We start from the raw sequence: 6,237 nt of genomic DNA on the forward strand, positions 1-6,237 counted from the left end.
TGCTAGTTGGGGTTTAGTCCAAATCTGCATCCTTTCCTTCAAGGCTCAGGGGTCCAAGATTATCTTCTGTGTCTGTATTTATTGGTTTCCCTTTTCTTTGTTGAAGAGGGTCTGTGCAATCTTCTGCCTAGTCCGCCATCTTGCCCCGCCTGGGGATTTTTTTTTTTAAAGAATATTTTTGTCTGTGTTAATGAGGGATGCTTATATAATATTCTTCTTTGGTGGTGTTTTTGCTTGGTTCTGGTATCAGAGTTATGCTTGTTTCATAGAATGAATTTTGCAATATTCCTTCCTCTTTTATAGTCTGGAAGTAGAATTGGTTTCAGCTACTCTGAGTGTTTGGTAGAATTCCCTAGTGATGTCTTCTGGGCCAGGACCTTTTTTTGTTGGTAGTGTTTTTACTACCTGTTCAATTTCTTCTTTTGTGATGAGCCATTCCTTATTTCCTATCTTAGTCTTTGTTAGCCTAAGTAGGTGGTGTGTATTTAGAAATTTGTCCATTTCTTGTAGGTTTCTTGTAGTACATTTTTCACAGTATTCTGTTATTATTCTTTTTATTTCAGTTGGTTCTGTTGTGTCTTTGCCCATTTCATTTCTTTTATTTGTATTATTTTCATCTTCTCCCTCTTTTCCTTTGTCTGATTTTCCAGTGAGTTGTTGCATGTATTAATCTTTTGAAAGAATCAAGTTCTAGTCTTGTTGAATTTTTTTCCTATTGTTTATTTTTCTGTTATTTATTTCATTCATTGAATTTTAATCTTATCTTTTTTATTTTCCTTTCTTCTGGTAACTGTAGGTTTATTTATTTATTTTTGTGCTGTTCCTATTCTAATTGGAGTTGTTGTGTCAAGGTTTTGATTTATTTCTTTCTGTCTCTCTCTTTTTTTTAATGTGTAGATTTTAGTGCCATAAATTGTTCTCTGATCATTGCTTTTGCCATTACCCAAAGGTTGTGATATGTTGTATTTTCATTCTCATTCGATTCAAGAAATCTTTTTCTTTCATTTTCCTTTTTAAATTACTCAGTGTTTTTTAAGCACTGTTCTACTATTCAGTTTTTCTTTTTTCCCCTTTGCTTTTCCTGTTGATGATTTCTAAGTTTATAGCATTTTTATCTGAGAAAGGAGCTCTGGTGCTGCAGTGACTAAGGCATTTGCCTGTTAATCAGAAGGTTGGTGGTTCAAACTAATAAGCCACTCCATGGAAGGAAGATGGTACAATCTACTTCCATAAAGATTTCCTGTCTTGGAAACCCAATGGGTATCATTTTGAGTTGGAATCCACTGTATGGTAGTGTGTTTGGTTGGTTTTGGTTTGTTATCTGAGAATATGCTTTATAATATTTCAATGTTTTAAAATTTATTGAAGCTTGCATTGTGGCCTAATGTGGTCTATTCTGGGGAATGTTTCACATGTGCTAGAAAGGAATATACATTGTGCTATTATTGGGTGGAGAGTTCTGAATATGTCTATGAAGTCAAGTTGGTTGATTTTATTTATCTCTTTTGTGTTTTTGTTGAACTTCTTTCTAGTTGCTCTTTCCTTCACCAAAAGGTGTGTATTAAAGTCTCCTACTATTATTGTGAAGTTATCTATTTCTCTTTTCAATTCTGTTAAAGTTTTATTTATGTATCTTGGGGCTCTTTCATTGGATGCATAGACATTTGTTATGGTTTTGTCCTCTTGTTTGATTGACCTTTTAATCATTATGTAATTTCTTCCTGTGTCTCTTATGCTGGTTTTTCCTTAAAGTCTATTTTATCAGAAATTAATATTTCCACTTCTGATTTTCTTTAGTTACCATTTGATTAATATATATTTTTTTTTATCCTTTGATTTTTAGCCAATTTTTGTGTTTGTGTCTAAGGTGTGTCTTTTGTGGACAGTAAATAGACGGGTCATGTTTTCTTATCCATTCTGCTACTCTATGTCTCTTGACTGGTGCATTTAATCCATTTACACTCAGCGTAGTTATAAATAGGTGTGAATTTTCTATGGTCATTTTGCTTTGTTTGCATTTGTGTGTGTGTGTTGTGTTCTGATATCTTTATTCTATATATTTTTCTGTGCAGAGTTCATTTTGTTTATTGATTTTCTTATTGTTTCCTTCTTTGATACTGATTTTTATTTTGATGAGAAAGCTTATTAATTTTTTGAGGTATCCTGTAATTTGTTATTTTCTTCATAAGTTTTAAAAAATCTTGATATCATCTTAAATTCTTCTCCATTTAGAAATTCTATAACTACACAATATATTCATTTCATATATGTAGTTGTTCTCATTTACAATTTGACATCTCTGGTTCCATATTTGCAGAGTTGTGCATTCATTTTACTTGTTTCTTGTATATCTTGATTGATTTCTGGGTGGTTTTGTGATGTGTGTTAATGTGAGGTTTTGTCTGCCATTATTGGTTTTCTGACCAATAATGGCAGACAAAACCTTTAGTATTTCTTATAAAATTAGTTTGTTTGTTTACAAATTCCTTTAATTTCTTTTTATCTGGACATATTTTAATTCTGTTGTCATATTTGAGGGACATTTGCTGGGTATATAATTCTTGGTTGACAATTTTGTTCTTTCAGAATTTTATTTATGCCATCCCATTGTCTTCTTGCATACATGCTTTCTACCAAGAAATCAGAGCTCAGTCTTACTGGTTCTCCTTTGTAGTTAACTTTTGGTTTTCCTAATCTGTTTTCAGGATTCTTTCTCAGTCTTTGGTTTTGGAAAATTTGATTGTATATCTTGAAGATTTTCTTTTGGTGTCTATCCTTTTTTGAATTTGTTGAGCTTCTTGAATACATACCTTCTCATCTTTCACAATATTAGGGAAGTTTTCTTCCAACAAATCTTTCACAATTTTCTTTTTTCTTTTCTTTCTCTTCCTATTCTGATGTTCCAATCTCATGTAAGTCATTCGTCTTTATGGTGTCTCACATAATTCCTAGAGTTTCTTCATTTTTTTTTTCCATTCTTTTTTCAGATTCTTCCTATAACACATTAGTTTTGAGAGATTTGTCTTCAATTTCACTATTTTTTTCTTCTACTGATTCAATACTTTCCCTTTCCCTTTTCAATGTTTTTTCTATTTCAGAAATCTTAGTATAATCTTGATTTCTGTTTTTTGTCCTGTATGGTTTCTAATTTTCCATTTGTTTTGTCAATTTGTTCTTGTGTGTGTGTGTGCGTATGTGTGTGTGTATGCTCTGGTAGAGTAGTGCCTAAGGCACTTGACTGCTAACCAGAAGGCAGGCTGACAGTTCAAACCCACCAGCCACTCATTGCAGGGAAGATTATGGCAATCTACTTCTGTAGTGATACCACCTTGGAAATCCAAGGAGGGATGGCTATGAGTTGGGTCTGACTCAATGGCATATAACAACTATATATATATATATACATATATGGAATTCTTGTAGAGTTGTGTCTGTGTTTTCTTTTTAATTCTTTATCAGGTAATTCTAATTCCATTTCTTCCTCAAGAAAGTTTTCTGTCTCTGTATTTTTGTCACTGGGAGCATAGTGCATAAGTCATTTAACTGCTAACCAAAAGGCTAGCAGCTCGAACCCACCAGCTACTCCTCAGAAAGAAGATTGGGCATCTACCTCCATAGAGATACTGCCTTAGAAACCCAAGGAGAGGTCACTATGAGTTGGAAACGGCTCAATGGCAATGAGTTTTCTTTCTTTCTTTTTAATTTTGGCCACTTGTTTGACCCAACCTATTTTGTTTCTTTTTGTGCAATAAGGTTGTCTTGAAGACATTGTGATATTATTTTATTTGTATTTAATTGATGACTGTGTGTTGGTGTATTTTGCCCAGACTTTTTTTTAACTTCATTTTGCTTTGCTCTATCTGGGTGAGCATGACAAGCATGCTGTTCTGCTTGTTAGTTTGACGACACTTAGGTGCTCATCAACTGTTTCCTCATGGGTGTGATAGGGGATGATAGGGTATGCACAGTTTTCTGTTTGCTATTTGTGTAGAGCAGTTGAGGACAGGATAGATTGCTGTTGACTACCATCTGTCATTGATTAGGTGATGTAGCAGTGAGCAGTTTCATTCACCCAGTGGATCAGGCTGCAGGAAATGTGAGTGCAGCTGGGTAGTGCTGATACATTGTTCATCGTCATGTAGCACAAAACAAAAATAAGGATTAAAAATAAATAAAGAAAGAAAAAGAAAAAGTATGAAAAAAAACAAGAAAAGAGAAAAATGGAAGAAAAAGAAAAAAACAAAAATTAGGGAGAGAAAAAGAAAGACAATGAAAAAAGATAAACAATGGAAGGGAAAAAAGAAAAGAGGAAAAAAAAGTAATAAAAAAGGGAGGGCGAATAAAAAAAAAAAGAAAGGAGAAAATGGAGGGAGATAGAGTGTCCAGTCAATACGCCTGCCAGCCAAGGAGTCAATTAGGGTAGGGTGCTTGGTATGTGTCAGTGTACTCTGCCTTCTGAAGAGGTCATGTGGAGTGGGATGCCTGGCCCAGGATAGTGCATCTGCCTCTCCTCTAGGGAGAGGCTGCGGCAGGTCTCATGGTCTGTGTTGGTGTTTTGTCTGGCCTACAATGTAGCTGGGGGCAGGGTATATACTTTGGGTCAATATGTTCTTCTGGCCTGATGAGGCACAGAGCATGTACCTCCAAACACAAGGGCAGTGTTCACACAATGCTTTATCCACAGAGGTGCTCCTTTAACCTCACTTGGGGCAGAGGCAGCATAGTGAGGGGTTTCACTACCCCTCAGGTTTGTGTGGGAGGGGGTTGACCACACTTCTGATCACCAGGAGGGTATGGGGAATAAGGGGAAGATCACACCTTTCTGATCACTAACTACCAGTGTGGGTGCTGGTGAAATCTTGGGCAAGTGGAACTAAATATGGGGTTGTTACCCTAATGACAATGCTGCTTGTAAAAATACAAAATGGCTATATTGTGTCAGGCCAGTTGACAGTTCACTATTTCATACATCTTCTTGTGCCCATTTTTCTTTCAGTTTCTTCTAGTTGATATTGAATCAAGGTCTTTGTTCTCTCCTTTGAAATTCAGGGTTCCAGGATTATCATCCATGTTTCATTTGATTTATTTTGTCTTTGTTGTAGAGTGTTGGGGTAGCTTGCCTGTCTATTCCTCCATTTTGCCAGATGTCTCAAAGTCATAACTTTTGCTAAATGTGTTTGATATAGGAAAGGAGGGAAAAATGGTAAGATGACTAGAAAGTAATGAGAGGAAAAAAAAAAAAAGAAGCATAATCACTGATGGAAGCCAAAGAATCTTTTTCAGGGCTTCTGGGAACCAGGTACTATTGGCCTGTCCTTCCTGAATTGCAGCTGTACAAATAAGGATGAATATGATTCAGAAGATTAGGATTATAGGACATTTACTAATTAATTATGTGACCCTGGACAAGTACTTCTCAGTGACTCATCAATAAAATAGGTGCAGTAGAGCCCCATCTACTGTAAACGTTCAATGATTCCCTTTTTCACATACAGACTGCTGGCTGAGTGTTGCCATTCAAAGAGGAGATCAGGAAAGCTTGGCAGAGTGGAAAAGATCTTAGGCTTTGGGACCAAAATTCCTGAAAGCAAATCTTACCACCATCACTTAACTACCTGCGCAGTCTCTGCTGAACCTTAACTTTGCTACTATACAATAATCACAGTTTACTTTAGGGTACATTCATGTGTTACACATTCCTATGGGTTTGACAAATGCATAATGTCATGATTCCTCCATTAAAATATTGTCCAGAATAGTTTCACTGCTTTAAAAATGGCCTGTGTTCCACTTATTCCTTCTCTCCTCCTCACAACCAATGGATTTGGAAATAACAAAACTTTTATGGCATCTCTCAGCCTGTAAAGGGTAGTCAAATGCGTCATCCTGAATTCACTTATGAAAACCCTAATTTTTCTCCCCTGTGTTCTCGTCAACTGCTTGAAGCTAGTCCAGAGAATTTTTCTTTGCCACTTCCAGACTTATTTCAACTCCTAAACCCAATGCTCTTCTCCTATTGCTTTCTTTCTCTGCCCATCTTCATTCCTTTGTGATTCCACACTGACCTGTCCTCTCTCCAGTTAAACAAACTTCCTTTTGTTTAAAATAAGTGGATACTGAGGTGGTTATGAGGAGATCTGGTGGTATAGTGTCTAAGGCATTTGACTGCTAACCAGAAGACTGGCAGTTCAAACTCACCAGCCACTCCTTGGAAGGAAGGTTGGGCAATCTATTTCC

Source organism: Orycteropus afer, unplaced genomic scaffold (genome assembly GCF_000298275.1).
Source record: "Orycteropus afer afer isolate SDZICR_OR568_19922 unplaced genomic scaffold, OryAfe1.0 scaffold00207, whole genome shotgun sequence".
NCBI lineage: Eukaryota > Metazoa > Chordata > Mammalia > Tubulidentata > Orycteropodidae > Orycteropus > Orycteropus afer.